Consider the following 17,831-nt stretch of genomic DNA (forward strand, 5'->3'; position numbering starts at 1 on the left):
TGTTCATCGGAGGAATGTTGCATCTCCTGCCGAGTCTTGTGCTTTCTTATGGAGTGATTTTCGTGTGCAAGTTTGGTACCAATTCCTCCAGGAACTTCCAACTGTATATTATCATGTATCTCTCTCGCCTGCGTTCGAGGGAATACAGATCAAGGACCTTCAACCGTTCCCAGTAGTTTAGGTGCCTTATCGCACTTATGTGTGCCTTGAAAATTATTTGTACACTCTCCAGGTCTGCAATGTCGCCAGCCTTGAAGAGGGCCGTTAGTGTACAGCAGTATTCCAGTCTAGAGAGCACAAGCGATTTGAAGAGAATCATCATAGGCTTGGCGTCCCTAGTTTTGAAGGTTCTCATTATCCATCCTATCATTTTCCTAGCGGATGAGGTAGATACATTGTTGTGGTCTTTGAAGGCAAGATTCTCTGACATTATAACTCCCAGGTCCTTCACATTACTTTTCAGCTCTATTGTATGGTTAGAATTTGTGGTATACCCCGACACATTTTTAATTTCTTCAAGTTTTCCATATCTGAGTAGTTGAAATTTCTCCTCGTTGAACCTCATATTGTTTTGAGTGGCCCATTCGAAGATTTGGTTGATGTCCGCTTGGAGTCTCGCAGTGTCTTCGATGGAGGTCACTGCCATGGTGATCCGGGTGTCATCCGCAAAGGAAGACACGGAACTATGGCTTACATCTCTATGTCAGAAATGAGGATGAGGAATAGAATGGGAGCGAGTACTGTGCCTTGTGGAACAGAGCTTTTTACCATGGCTGCCTGGGACTTCACTCTGTTTACTATTACTTTTTGTGTTCTATTTGTCAGGAAGTTGTAGATCCATCTAACAACTTTTCCCGTTATTCCTTTATCCCGCATTTTGTGTGCTTTTACACCATGGTCACACTTGTCGAAAGCCTTTGCAAAGTCTATGTATACATCTGTATTTTGTTTATCCCTACAGCATCCAGGACCTTGTCATAATGGTCCAGTAGCTGGGACAGGCAGGAGCAACCTGCTCTAAACCCGTGTTGCCCTGGGTTGTGTAACTGATGGGTATCTAGGTGGTTGGCGATCTTGCTTCTTAGAACCCTCTCAAAGATTTTTATATGGGATGTTAGTGCTATCGGTCTGTAGTTCTTTGCAATTGCTTTACTGCCACCTTTGTGGAGTGGGGCTATATCTGTTGTTTTTAGTGTGTGTGTGTGTGTGTGTGTGTGTGTGTGTGTGTGTGTGTGTGTGTGTGTGTGTGTGTGTGTGTGTGGGATGACCCCTGTGTCCATGCCCCCTCTCCATAAAATGCTGAAGGCACGCGATAGGAATTTCTTGCAGTTCTTGATGAACATGGAATTCCACGAGTCTGGGCCTTGGGCAGAGTGCATGGGCATGTCATTAATTGCCTCTTAAAAATCTTGTGGAGTTATAATAATATCCGAGAGTTTTGGGATGACCAAATTTTGGGTTTCGTTCATAAAGAATTCATTTGGATTGTCGACCCTTAGAGTGGGCAGTGGATCGCTGAACACTTTGTCATATTTGGACTTTAGTATCTCACTGATTTCTTGGCTATCATCTGTGTATGTCCCATGCCGCCTAAGCAGGGGCCCAATACAGGATGTTGTTTTTCCCTTAGATTTGGCATAAGAGAAGAGACATAATATAATAAACAACTAATTCCGATCATAATCTAATCGAAGTTCAGACTTACATGCACATGGATCCTGATCAGCAAAATGCACGTAGCTGTGAAGGTGTCTTCACCAAATACAACTTCAAGGACATCAAGTGTGACCAGGTAAACCATGTCTTAAATGAAACATGTTGGGAAGATATCTTAAATAACATGGATCCAAACCAGTGCCTTGTAAGGATCAATTTCCTGGCAGCTGAAGTATGTTCAGGGCATATTCCCCTAAGAAGAAGAGCAGGAGTAAACTGGAGAAAGACGCTTCCTCTACAGAAGACGACGAAGAATCACTGAGCTCCTCAAGAAAGCTAGATTATCTGATACACGGAAGGAAGCGCTGACCAGGGAAGTGGAAAGTACTGAAAGTAAGTTAAAGTACTCTCACAGGTACCAGGATAGACAGTAGGAGCTTAAAGCGATTAGTGAAATTGAAAGAAATTCAAAATATTTCTTTTCATATGCCAAAAACAAGGCAAATACCACATCTAGTATCGGGCCCTTACTCAGACAGGATGGGACTTACACAGATGACAACAAGGAAATGAGTGAGATACTGAAATCCCAGTATGACTATGTTTAGTGAGCCACTAATCAGTCTAAAAATTGACAATCCAAATGATTTCTTCAGGAATGAGCCTCAAAACTCCATCAATATATACCGGATTTTGGACATTACCCCAACTTCGATAGACTTTGAAAAAGCCATTGACAACATGCCCATGCACTCAATCCCGGGTCCAGACTCGTGGAACTCTGTGTTCATTAAGAAACCCATTGCACATGCCCTAAGTATACTATGGAGAAGGAGCTTACACATGGGTGAAATTCCAGTCACTTAAAAGAACGGATATAGCCCCACTCCATAAAGGTGGCAGCACAGCATTAGCTAAAAACTATAGACCAATAGCTCTAACGTCCCACAACATAAAAATCTTTGAAAGAGTGCTAAGAAGCATGATTGCAAATCACCTGGATACCCCAAAAACTGCACAATCCAGGGCAACATGAGATCAGAGCAGGTCGCTCCTGCCTCTCGCAGCTACTGGATTACTATGATATGGTCTTGGATGCACTGGAAGAAAAACAGAATGCAGATGTAATATACACAGATTTTGCAAAAGCCTTCGACAAGTGCGATCATGGCGTAATAGCGCACAAAATGCGTGCTAAAGGAATAACTGGCGAAGTGGGGAGATGCATTTTCAACTTTCTAACCAATCGAATACAAAGAGTAGTGGTCAACAGAGTTAAATCGGAGGCTGTCATAATGAAAAGCTCTGTTAGACAAGGAGCAGTACTCGCCCCCATCCTGTTCCTCATATCAGACATAGACAGAGATGTAATCCACAGCACCGTGTCATCCTTTGCATACGATACTAGGATCTGCATGAGACTGTCATCTACTGAGGACACGGTTAACCTCCAGGAAGATATAAACCAAGTTTTCCAATGGGCAACGGAAAACAATTTGATGTTCAATGAGGACAAATTCCAACTACTCAGTAATGGAAAACTGGAGGAAATAATAACTGGAACTGAGTATACTACAAACTCTGATCATACAATAGAGCGGAAAAATAACAAGGGATCTGGGAGTGGTACTGTCTGAGGATCTCACTTTCAAGGATCACAACAATGCCACGATCACAACTGCAAAGAAAATGATAGGATGGATAATGAGAACGTTGAAAACAAGAGATGCCAAGCCAGTGATGATCCTTTTCAAATCACTTGTTCTCTCTAGGCTGGAATGTTGTTGTACATTAACATCTCCGTTCAAAGCAGGTGAAATTGTACATCTAGAGAACCTTTACTGCACATATAAGTTCCATCAAACACCTCAACTACTTGGAAAGCTTGGAAGCTATTGTGTTGTACTCAATGGAACGCAGGCAGGAGAGATATATCGCAATTTACACATGGAAAATCCTAGAAGGAATGGTCCCGAATCTGCACACAGAAATCACTCCTTACGAAACTAAAAGACTGGGCAGGAGATGCAAAATACCCTCAATGAAAAGTAGGGGCGGCCTTGGTACACTTATGGTGTTTTCTCTTAGTGTCCGGGGCCCAAGACTGTTCAAGAGCCTCCCACCAAGCATAAGAAGAATTACCAATAGGCCCCTGGCTGCCTTTAAGAGGTAGCTGGATAGATGCTTAAAGTCGGTGATGGATCAGTCGGGCTGTGGTTCGTACGTTGGACTACGTGCGGCCAGCAGTAACAGTCTGGTTGATCTGGCCCTGATCCACCGGGAGGCCTGTTCGTGGACCGGGTTACGGGGGCGTTGATTCAATAGGAGTAACATCCATCATAAATTTTAGCAGTATAGCATGCAAAGAGTACGTAACCTTTATTCGGCGCATGTACACACCCTCATTTACAGGCTATCTACCCCAACCAGCAAACCAGGTTACTGAGAGTTGATGATGGGGCCCCGTCGTTCAACTAGTGACCAGGTTCCAGCCAATAAGATGATGGTTTTGGCAATCGCAGAGGTTATGTGGGTACCACTCTCCTGTCTGCCCTTGTCATTTCCATTCTAGAGCTGGTTGAAGCACGGTCTGCTATCTTGTGGCTTCTATTTCTGCCTTGCTTACCGTGGAGTGCACTATACTTTTCACTGTACATAGTGTACATAATGCTGTTCTAAATTGGTGAAGGATAATATAAGTCTAAACTTTTTCTGCTGTGTTTATTTTGCTCCCTTTACACCCAGGATAACAGGCCATTTGGAATCCTGGGTTGTAATAAGCAGTCATCATGAAGTGAAGGGGAGAATTTGGCAAAACCATATTCACTCATGAAGTATGCTTGCAGAATAGCCTCACAGAACAACAACTGTTGTAGGACTGACAAGAAGTGCCGGGTAACACCACAGCTGGATGGTTGCCAGAAAAGACCCCAAAATACATTAATTAAACCAGAGACTAAGATATATTATGAAATAATCACAAAATTTACTCCTGCCTCAATTAATTTGCATACTATTGTACCTTAATACATCCCTACCGAGCCCCTATTCCGCCTACCCAATTGTGCTCATAGCCAGTATTTCCAGTCCTTTCCACTACTCATCCTCTCCCAACCCTTTCACTACCCAGCACTCCTATTTCTACTTTCAATTGCTCTAACACTTTTTCATCTTCTCCATTCACTCCAACACAAACTTCCACCATCCAACACCATAGACAATTTCCCACATTACTCACGGTCACACACATTGTATGTTCCCTCCATTTTAACAATCTCAGTCACAGATTACCAGTATACACAACTTCTTGTTCTTATTACTACCAGTAATTTTAAAGTACCAGAGAAAATGTTATAGGAAATCTCATCTACAGTCCTGTTATCTGGTCATTAATAGAACAATTGGCGTCCACTACGCTATCCTAAGAACACAGAGTGAATTATGTTGAGCATAATAACACATGTGCGACATCTGTGTATCTTTACTGATGAGATATTTCACCTATGAGGGACTTAAAGGTGTAGCCGCCTTTTCTCCTTTTGAAAAGAAAATAGAAAAAATGATAACAGGTAAGGACAATCAGTCGTAGTAAAAGTTTGCAAAAATAATTTTAAATATAAAACACTTAAACATGAAAGTTTCCTAGCTGAAGAGGAATATGAAAAATTATTAAATAAGTACATGAAACTAAGCTAATGTTCCTATAAAGATATATATACAGGTACAGGAAAAATGGTGTTCCTGTGTGAAGATGGAATGTCGAAGTAGTTAGCAGGATTCACGGTGTTGACAGTGAAGTACTCGCATTTGGACATGACTTATATGAAGTTCACAAACAACTGTCAGGACGCAGAGCGCAGGCACCAAGTTGTGTGATGGTAATTCTCTTAAGTGTGCTAAGACGCTCTGATATGGCATCCAGACAATAACTGGTAAAAGTTGTTGTAGTCATAGATGTAGAGCGTAGATATATCTTCCGGCCATATTTCGCATGCGTCGGATGACCCAAGGCTAAAAGAAATAAATAACATAACAGTTAAAAACCCGGACTAACAATCACTCACATGCTAGGTGGAAGGCCAGTTACATTAACATAAAACCCAACACTTAGAATATAACAAGAAACAGAAGTGGAACTCCATACTTACAGACTGAGTGGGAGGAGGAAGGTAATTGGTTTAAAACTCGCTAGGAGAATCCTTCTTAACTCCCACCGGGTCGAAGTTAAGTCGTAGAGACATAACTACCCTTGCTTGACAAGCATTCAACCATTTATACTACCACCATTCATTCATATATAAACTCATCTAATGAACTTTTCCCTCACAGGACTTTCTCTGTATTGCAAAGACAAAATCACTGGCAAATTGTCTCGACAATATACATAGTGAACCATTAATGAAAGAATATTTAGAGAATGACAAATTTTTTCAAGTTATTGCATTTTATGAATACCGTGTTACTAAAGTGGCTAATTACCATAAAACAGAGTGAAACAAGTAATTACCTCTTCAAAGACTGGTGAAAGGCTCTTGATCCCTGAGATTGGCGCTAGCTTTCATTTTCCTTCGATCAATCCCCATCAGTATATAATAACTTTAATAAATAAATAAGCAACAGTAATGGAAGATCAGGTGGACCGCTGATGCAGTCAGCACATTGACTGTGTTCTACACTTAACTAAACAGTAGATAAAGACATTAAATAAAATTATTGTAGAAAGTTTGAAAGAATCAAAACCATAGTATTTTGCGAGGCATTAACGATGTAATATCAAATGAATAAATGTAGAAAAATGATAATATAAAGTCTTAATATTGCCCTGCTTGCTCAGCACTCACCGTCATCTTGTGCCAACATGCAAGTTTTTAATATATTTGTTGGTTCAACAGACAGGCTTACTCCAAATTACAATGGACCACTTGACAAATACCAGCATCAACTTAAGGCTCAGAGTGAGAAATGTATGAAGTAAAATATATCAAGCGGATGACCATATTACCTCAACCCTCTTACCTCCGTGAGCTCAAAGATGCTCACATTAGGCAAATCAACATCTCCAGAAGCTAGGTAGCTTAATATAAGTACTCTGCGGCTCCTCACTGATCTGCTCAGTAATCCTTTACTGGAGTTGCTCAGACGAAGTTGGGGAGAGGATATTTTGCCGGATTGTTGGACTTAAATGCCCCTTCTCAGGCGGCCTAATTCGCAAGTTTAGGCATATATCATAAACAACATTGTATGCGCAAATTCGTTAAAGAAAAAGCATTTACCACAAGCCTACATAGGTTCCATTTGCAAAAAAAAAAAAAAAAAAAATAATAGATACAGGTTAAAAAAAGTAACTTTCATTTTTATAAACGTTGGAGCTGGATAAGTGTGAAAGAAAATTTTGAAGATGAACTCGGAGTTATTTGATGAATAAAACTGTCTCAGTTACTTAGAGAAGACAGAAACATAACCACTTCCCCTTACTGGAAACGCTCCTAATTAATGTATTAAGCATACTTTTATATTAAATATGCCCACACAATATGAAACTTCTGTCGGCAATTCAGATAATTTTTATCACTGCCAAAACACCAGACAAACTGCGTGTCCTGATAGACTCTTTAGCACTTAGTTATTTTGAATCAGAATTACATCCACAGATAAATTAGACACATGTGCAACTCCTCAATAAAGATACCCAAGAGTTGCACATGTGTCTAATTTATCAACATGTCGGTTCTCTGAACCATTCATCTACAAATACATCCACAGACACGATACTCTCTCAGAATCAGAGTCAATAAACAGTGTAAATACCTAGGGAATGTTGCATTACTAGTTGATCTTCTGAACACTCTTGCACAAGGAAACACGCTTCTTGAAGCATTGGTTGTAAGGAACGTGGGCAACAAAATCAGATGATATATTACTTTACAATATGTACGTCAGTTCTTCCATTAACTACTAAACTCCGCTTCAAATAAACTTTTCCAGAGCGACACCCAAGAAAGTGAAATGCACACTGAGTGTCCGTGGTTCGATCCCCAGTACGGGTGAAAACGTTGGGCGTGCTTCCTTACACCTGCTGTCCCTGTTCACCCAGCAGGAAGTAGGTACCTGGGTGTTAGCCGACTTGCGTGGGTGGCATCCTGGAGGTAGTAGTATACATTAGATAGAGTTGAGCTTTAAATTGAGCTAAGATAGGATAACAGCTCTTACCTGTAAAATTCATTTGTGTAAAAAAAAAAAAAGATACCGATATGATAGTTTTCAGTGGCACTAAATACTCCTGAATAATTAACAAATAAAATACTCGGAAGTAAAACAAACAATAGTCAGCAGTCTCACCGCTGGAATTAGTTCTCGAAACTATGTTTATATGTTTTGCTGTCTTTACAGTGGTGCATAAAGAATAAAAAAAGTTGGTACAGGAGCAGCTTGTAAGGTCTGTCCACCCATTGTATGGCACAAGAACTCGAGGCTGGTAACTGAAAACACTGGAGGAGGAGTCATAATTTTTTTTTACTCCTAACATAAGCCAATCATAAAAATGGCCCAATAACTGTATAGAAAAAAGCTTTTAGATCTCCTTTGTATTGATCCCATCCCATACAGGTAACAATAACGCAGAGATATGCAAGTAAAATCTACTTCCGGTAGGCAGGAAATTGAACTAGACAAGTGTAGCGAGTTTAAGCGAGTGTGTGCGTGCTGTGTTTCTTAAGCAAAAATGAACTTGTGTCATTCAGGTCTCTTACGGGTGTCCCTCATCCCTGTTGAGCTTAAATGACGTCCTGTGTGTCTCTGTTAAATCTCGTTCTCTTTTGTTTGTATCTTTCTCCAGTTTCCTTGTGAAACTATTTGTTTATACAAACAGGCATGTCTGTGTAAACAGACACGCCTGACTCTCCTCACGCTGACTCTCCTCACGCTGACTCTCCTCACGCTGACTCTCCTCACGCTGACTCTCCTCACGCTGACTCTCCTCACTGACTCTCCTCACTGACTCTCCTCACTTGTACTCACCCTTTTGTTATTTATCATCAAATAAAAAAATTGTAAACTTACAAACGAAATTTTCAACGACAGCATTTATTTTCACAACTCTTCGCTCAAGGAGACTTTCAAGTTCTGAAGTTGGATGTAAACTTTGAAGTTATGAACTTCGGTAACTTGATAAAGGTCTTCTTCAACGAAAGATTGCTATAATAAAGGCTTAGGCTTTTTTTTTGTGTGGTTACCATCTACTCAATTCAGTATATGTGCATGTGTAGATGTGTTATGTTATAAATACTGGAAATTCTTCTGCTGTCTTTCACAACTGCTCATATTACTGCCCGTTCACCATTAACCCCTGACACAAAACAAAGAAGCTTATGACAACTTTTCTGTCAGACTTGGATCATTGACTGTCACAGTATGTTCATTAAGAACTGTAAGAAGCCCCTCTCACGGGCCCTAAGTATCCTATGCAGAAGGAGCATAGACACGGTTGAGATTCCACAGTCACTAAAAACAACGGATATAGCCCCACTCCATAAAGGTGGCAGCAAAGCGATAGCTAAGAACTATAGTCCAATAGCTCTAACGTCCCCACCATGAATGTCTTTGAAAAAGTTCTAAGAAGCAGGATTGCAAATCACTTTTTGTCCCAACAATTGCACAGTCCAGGGCAACATGGGTTCAGAAAATAATAGCTAGAACTGAGTATACTACAAACTCTAATCTCACAATAGAGCGGTAAAGTAATGTGAAGGACCTGGGAGTGGTAATGTCTGAGGATCTCCCCTTCAAGGACCACAACAGTGCTATCACATCTGTGAGGAAAATGATAGGATGGATAATGAGAAAGGAAATTCAAGACAAGAGATACCAAGCCAATGATCATCCTTTTTAAATGACTTGTTCTCTCTAAGCTGGAATACTGCTGTACATTAACGTCTCCATTCAAGGAAGGTGAAATCCCAGATCTAGGGAATGTATAGAGAACCTTTATTGCACATATAACTTCCGTCAAACATCTTAACTACTGGGAATGCTGGGAAGCACTTGTACTCACTGGCGCCCAGGCGAGAGAGATACAACAATCTACACCTGGAAATCCTAGAGGGACTGGTCCCTAATCTGCACACAGAAATCACTCTAAGAGAGCAAAAGACTTGGCAGGCGATGCAACATATCCCCAATGAAAAGTAGGGGTGTCATTAGTACATCAAGTGTTCAGGGCCCAAGACTGTTCAACAGCCTCCTACCAGACATAAGGAGAATTACCAATAGACTCTTGGCTGTCTTCAAGGCGGAGCTGCACAGATACGTAAAGTTCGTGCTGGATCAGCCGGGCTGTGGTTCGTACGCTGGACTAAATTCGGCCAGGAGTAACAACCTAGTTTATCAGGCCCTGATTCACCGGGAGGCCTGGTCATGGACCGGGCCGCGGGGGCCTTGATCCCTGGAATACCCTACAGGTAGGTGTGAATGGTCAGTGGCCCACGTCGGACCGATACTCTAGCCCTCACACTCAACCTGTTACTCTACCTGATACTCCATCCCTCACATTCTACCTGATACTCCATCTTTCACACTCTACCTGTTACTCTACCTGATACTCCATCCCTCACACTCTACCTGTTACTCTACCTGATACTCCATCCCTCACACTCAACCTGTTACTCTACCTGATACTCCATCCCTCACACTCTACCTGCTACTCTACTTGATACTCCATCCCTCACACTACCTGTTACTCTACCTGATACTCCATCCCTCACACTCTACCTGCTACTCTACCTGATACTCCATCCCTCACACTCTACCTGTTACTCTACCCGATACTCTATCCCTCACACTCTACCTGTTACTCTACCTGATACTCCATCCCTCACACTCAACCTGTTACTCTACCTGATACTCCATCCCTCACACTCTACCTGTTACTCTACCTGATACTCCATCCCTCACACTCAACCTGTTACTCTGATACTCCATCCCTCACACTCTACCTGTTACTCTACCTGATACTCCATCCCTCACACTCAACCTGTTACTCTACCTGATACTCCATCCCTCACACTCTACCTGTTACTCTACCTGATACTCCATCCCTCACACTCAACCTGTTACTCTACCTGATACTCCATCCGTCACACTCATTCTGTTACTCTACCTGATACTCCATCCGTCACACTCAACCTGTTACTCTACCTGATACTCCATCCCTCACACTCAACCTGTTACTCTACCTGATACTCCATCCCTCACACTCAACCTGTTACTCTACCTGATACTCCATCCCTCACACTCAACCTGTTACTCTACCTGATACTCCATCCCTCACACTCAACCTGTTACTCTACCTGATACTCCATCCCTCACACTCAACCTGTTACTCTACCTGATACTCCATCCCTCACACTCAACCTGTTACTCTACCTGATACTCCATCCCTCACACTCAACCTGTTACTCTACCTGATACTCCATCCCTCACACTCAACCTGTTACTCTACCTGATACTCCATCCGTCACACTCAACCTGTTACTCTACCTGATACTCCATCCCTCACACTCAACCTGTTACTCTACCTGATACTCCATCCCTCACACTCAACCTGTTACTCTACCTGATACTCCATCCCTCACACTCAACCTGTTACTCTACCTGATACTCCATCCCTCACACTCAACCTGTTACTCTACCTGATACTCCATCCCTCACACTCAACCTGTTACTCTACCTGATACTCCATCCCTCACACTCAACCTGTTACTCTACCTGATACTCCATCCGTCACACTCAACCTGTTACTCTACCTGATACTCCATCCGTCACACTCAACCTGTTACTCTACCTGATACTCCATCCCTCACACTCAATCTGTTACTCTACCTGATACTCCATCCCTCACACTCAACCTGTTACTCTACCTGATACTCCATCCCTCACACTCAACCTGTTACTCTACCTGATACTCCATCCCTCACACTCAACCTGTTACTCTACCTGATACTCCATCCCTCACACTCAACCTGTTACTCTACCTGATACTCCATCCCTCACACTCAACCTGTTACTCTACCTGATACTCCATCCCTCACACTCAACCTGTTACTCTACCTAATACTCCATCCCTCACACTCAACCTGTTACTCTACCTGATACTCCATCCGTCACACTCAACCTGTTACTCTACCTGATACTCCATCCCTCACACTCAACCTGTTACTCTACCTGATACTCCATCCCTCACACTCAACCTGTTACTCTACCTGATACTCCATCCCTCACACTCAACCTGTTACTCTACCTGATACTCCATCCCTCACACTCAACCTGTTACTCTACCTGATACTCCATCCCTCACACTCAACCTGTTACTCTACCTGATACTCCATCCCTCACACTCAACCTGTTACTCTACCTGATACTCCATCCGTCACACTCAACCTGTTACTCTACCTGATACTCCATCCGTCACACTCAACCTGTTACTCTACCTGATACTCCATCCCTCACACTCAACCTGTTACTCTACCTGATACTCCATCCCTCACACTCAACCTGTTACTCTACCTGATACTCCATCCCTCACACTCAACCTGTTACTCTACCTGATACTCCATCCCTCACACTCAACCTGTTACTCTACCTGATACTCCATCCCTCACACTCAACCTGTTACTCTACCTGATACTCCATCCCTCACACTCAACCTGTTACTCTACCTGATACTCCATCCCTCACACTCAACCTGTTACTCTACCTGATACTCCATCCGTCACACTCAACCTGTTACTCTACCTGATACTCCATCCCTCACACTCAACCTGTTACTCTACCTGATACTCCATCCCTCACACTCAACCTGTTACTCTACCTGATACTCCATCCCTCACACTCAACCTGTTACTCTACCTGATACTCCATCCCTCACACTCAACCTGTTACTCTACCTGATACTCCATCCCTCACACTCAACCTGTTACTCTACCTGATACTCCATCCCTCACACTCAACCTGTTACTCTACCTGATACTCCATCCGTCACACTCAACCTGTTACTCTACCTGATACTCCATCCGTCACACTCAACCTGTTACTCTACCTGATACTCCATCCCTCACACTCAACCTGTTACTCTACCTGATACTCCATCCCTCACACTCAACCTGTTACTCTACCTGATACTCCATCCCTCACACTCAACCTGTTACTCTACCTGATACTCCATCCCTCACACTCAACCTGTTACTCTACCTGATACTCCATCCCTCACACTCAACCTGTTACTCTACCTGATACTCCATCCCTCACACTCAACCTGTTACTCTACCTGATACTCCATCCCTCACACTCAACCTGTTACTCTACCTGATACTCCATCCCTCACACTCAACCTGTTACTCTACCTGATACTCCATCCCTCACACTCAACCTGTTACTCTACCTGATACTCCATCCCTCACACTCAACCTGTTACTCTACCTGATACTCCATCCCTCACACTCAACCTGTTACTCTACCTGATACTCCATCCCTCACACTCAACCTGTTACTCTACCTGATACTCCATCCCTCACACTCAACCTGTTACTCTACCTGATACTCCATCCGTCACACTCAACCTGTTACTCTACCTAGATGTGATGAATAACCATCGTCATTCTCCGTCTCGTATTTCTCTTTCATTCCTCCTTCCCTCATCTTCTTCACATTCTTTCTTATTTTCTTCCTCTTGTTTCTTATCATCTTTTATTTTTTTTATCATTCTCTTCATCTTCTTTCCCATCTTTCTCATTTTCCTCCCCTTCCATGTATATCTTTCATTCCATCTTCCACTTCTCCCATCCACCAAACTCCCACGTCCTCCAGCCTCCTATGTGTACACCTCCTTACCCATCCCTAACTTCAGTTTTTCCTTTGTCTCATATTCGCTTTACTCGCCTTTTCCTATCTTCTCCTTCTTCCCTTTTCTTATTTTCTTCCTTTTTCATTTACTTTCGTTTTTAAAACCTGCCTACCTTTTGTACTGAGAACCACTGCCCTCTCCACCTCTACACCCACGTACACCTTCCTCCTGCCCAGCACCTCCCCGCTTCACCTTCCTCCTGCCCAGCACCTCCCCGCTTCACCTTCCTCCTGCCCAGCACCTCCCCGCTTCACCTTCCTTCTGCCTAGCACCTCCCCGCTTCACCTTCCTCCTGTCTAGCACCTCCCCGCTTCACCTTCCTCCTGCCCAGCATCTCCCCGCTTCACCTTCCTCCTGCCTAGCACCTCCCCGCTTTACCTTCCTCCTGTCTAGCACCTCCCCGCTTCACTTTCCTCCCGCCCAGCACCTCCCCGCTTCACCTTCCTCCTGCCAAGCATCTCCCCGCTTCACCTTCCTCCTGCCCAGCACCTCCCCGCTTCACCTTCCTCCTGCCCAGCACCTCCCCGCTTCACCTTCCTCCTGCCCAGCACCTCTCCGCTTCACCTTCCTCCTGTCCAGCACCTCCCCGCTTCACCTTCCTCCTGCCCAGCACCTTCCCGCTTCACTTTTCTCCCGCCCAGCACCTCCCCGCTTCACCTTCCTCCTGCCTAGCACCTCCCCGCTTCACCTTCCTCCTGCCCAGCACCTCCCCGCTTCACCTTCCTCCTGCCAAGCACCTCCCCGCTTCACCTTCCTCCTGCCCAGCACCTCCCCGCTTCACCTTCCTCCTGCCCAGCACCTCCCCGCTTCACCTTCCTCCTGCCAAGCACCTCCCCGCTTCACCTTCCTCCTGCCCAGCACCTCCCCGCTTCACCTTCCTCCTGCCCAGCACCTCCCCGCTTCACCTTCCTCCTGCCTAGCACCTCCCCGCTTCACCTTCCTCCTGCCAAGCACCTCCCCGCTTCACCTTCCTCCTGCCCAGCACCTCCCCGCTTCACCTTCCTCCTGCCCAGCACCTCCCCGCTTCACCTTCCTCCTGCCCAGCACCTCCCCGCTTCACCTTCCTCCTGCCCAGCACCTCCCCGCTTCACCTTCCTCCTGCCTAGCACCTCCCCGCTTCACCTTCCTCCTGCCAAGCACCTCCCCGCTTCACCTTCCTCCTGCCTAGCACCTCCCCGCTTCACCTTCCTCCTGCCCAGCACCTTCCCGCTTCACCTTCCTCCTGCCTAGCACCTCCCCGCTTCACCTTCCTCCTGCCTAGCACCTCCCCGCTTCACCTTCCTCCTGCCTAGCACCTCCCCGCTTCACCTTCCTCCTGCCAAGCACCTCCCCGCTTCACCTTCCTCCTGCCTAGCACCTCCCCGCTTCACCTTCCTCCTGCCAAGCACCTCCCCGCTTCACCTTCCTCCTGCCCAGCACCTCCCCGCTTCACCTTCCTCCTGCCAAGCACCTCCCCGCTTCACCTTCCTCCTGCCAAGCACCTCCCCGCTTCACCTTCCTCCTGCCTAGCACCTCCCCGCTTCACCTTCCTCCTGCCCAGCACCTCCCCGCTTCACCTTCCTCCTGCCCAGCACCTCCCCGCTTCACCTTCCTCCTGCCCAGCACCTCCCCGCTTCACCTTCCTCCTGCCCAGCACCTCCCCGCTTCACCTTCCTCCTGCCCAGCACCTCCCCGCTTCACCTCCCTCCTGCCAAGCACCTCCCCGCTTCACCTTCCTCCTGCCCAGCACCTCCCCGCTTCACCTTCCTCCTGCCCAGCAACTCCCTGCTTCACCACACCATCAAGTCGCCACCTATCGTCTATTCAGGCTTTACTTTCCATTTAGTCTCATTGAGAGTCTCCCACAGCGCTCTTACTGAGATCATTGCACAACTCCTTTGGTCCATCTTGCAGGCACAAGTTGCCTGAGATTCTAGTCTGCCACCCTTGAAAAATTCTTCGGTGTGTGTTCGTGTGTGTGTGTGTGTGTGTGTGTGTGTGTGTGTGTGTGTGTGTGTGTGTGTGTGTGTGTGTGTGTGTGTGTGTGTGTGTGTGAATACGTGAGTACGTGCATGTGCGTGTGAATGGAAATCTAGTTCTTTCCTTCCTCTCCTTGATGTTCATGTCCATCGCTCGGATACAGGTTTTGTTTTTTCCGTGTATCGCAAGCCTAAGCACAGTGGCATGTACATTCACTACTTTTCTTATCATGTAAAGAAAAGTGTTCTTATTTCTCTCTTTCTCCATATTCTCCGCATCTGTGACCCTCAGTTCCCTGAATCAGAAATTTCCACTCTTAGTAATTCATTCTCTCGCCTTGGCTACCCTTCCCATTTCATAAACTGTCTTCTCACTTGTGGAGAAAATTCTCCCTCTCAGCCCCCCTCAGCCCTCTGAGGAACTTAGCCCTCCTGGAAAGGGCTAATGGACTCTTCCTTCCTTGCAAACAGTTTTATGAGGAACATCACGAGGCACGCCTTCCTCTCCTTGCTAGAGTTCTTGATCAACTACACAACGAGGTTAAACAAGAGTAATTACTCTTTTCTCCATAACAGGAAAACCTGCATCCCACTTGTCCTACAAGATGGGATTATTATGAATTATAGTCTGTAGCTAGATAACAAGAAACCTACCCTCTTGTATTGAATACTGTTGCAATGTGTGTGGCAAGGAAGAGATATAAAGCTGAGTTCAGCATATTCCTTTGTACGGACAATGAGCTGGAGGGCAACGAGGGTGGCAGGCCTTAAATTGCTTCGAGGAACGGACGAGATGTGTGTGTCACGAGGGCATTGCCTCCTTATCGTTAGAAGACAAAGGGACAGTAGTTACCAGTGCGTTCTTGACTCTTGTTCATTCTGACAATCTCAGGAAACTAGTTAAGTTAGACTATTTCCCTTATATGAGTCAGGAAATTCGCGGTAGAACTAATCACGTAGTGTTTATTGCATCTCTGTGTTCTCCCTGCTGTGGATAATTCCACGAAACTATAAACAAATGATGGTACTGAATGACGAAGTGCAACCAATATTGCGAGTGATTGCAACAAACATTCCCGACCTAGTGGCGAACATTAGTGCAACATTCCCCGAGACACTCAAGCCTTTAGTCAAGTCATCGATATCAGCCTTATTGGCGTTGTCAGCGCTATAAGCTCACGTTACACGAGCAAGGCAAGGCTTAGTCTTACTTGTATCGCCATAAAGAAATGCAGTTCTTGGGCAGACACAGGGTGATTAGGGCTGTCGTATTCGAGGTCGTAATTAGAGGGCTTTACGCCCAAACCAGGTGAGTACCACTACACATTTCAGATGAAAGTGAAATGCTGGATATATGCTCCTTTGGTATTGTATACCTTTCATGTACAGTTAATCTCTTGTATCGCTAAAACGAACTGCAGTCTTTGGGCAGACACAAGGTGATTAGGGCTGTCCTATTCGACATCGTAATTTGAGGGCATTACTCCCAAACCACCTGAGTATCACTACGCATTTCTGATGATAATGAAATGCTGGATATACGCTCCTTTGGGACAAATTGTTTTCCAACAAAATTGTTAATCACCCACCACTGTGGAATCTGGAACGGCACCCCGAGGGGATATCCAGGGAGAGGTTGCTGGAAATCGTGCTGATAACATTTAAGTACCGATTGATATGTTTGTTTCATGCAGGAAAGTGTACTTATCTAATCAGTTCTCCACATCACGTACTAAACCGACTTTCTTCTCTCCCAAACTCTCTACTCCTGGGAAATCTTTCCTATATTTCCAGTCTTTCTGATCTCAACAACTCACTCCTTTCCTTAGACATCAAACTTACTTTTCGCCAGACTAACGCTTTTCACACCAATCTAGTTCGTACGTCTTCTCCCGCTTTAGATAATCCTGGTGTCTACCCTATTTCCTGTTCCTCATGTTTTCTTCAATACTTTGGAGAAACTGGCTATTCTCTTTCTGACAGACACAGGGAGCACAAAAGTAGTGTTAGGCTTGCCGACACCAACAATGTTTTTTTCTGTCATGTCAGAGAGCACACTGGTCTGGTCTTCTGCTAAAACTGACTGGTCTTCTTCTAAAACTGTCTACCCTATTTCTAACTTTCACAGTTGCCGTCTGGCTGAATCCTCCATTATACACAACTTTCCTTGTACGAATCTTAGTCGTGGCTTTATCGCTGTCGATGCCTTCCTTTCTCATTACATTGTAAAATGCTCCAAACTTCAGAACACCCGTGACTTATCCTGATTTTTTTTCTCATTCTCTTTCTACCCCTTCCCCCTGTCCTTTTTTTCCCCTATC

The sequence above is a fragment of the Cherax quadricarinatus genome, chromosome 9, assembly GCF_038502225.1.
Source record: "Cherax quadricarinatus isolate ZL_2023a chromosome 9, ASM3850222v1, whole genome shotgun sequence".
Lineage (NCBI taxonomy): Eukaryota > Metazoa > Arthropoda > Malacostraca > Decapoda > Parastacidae > Cherax > Cherax quadricarinatus.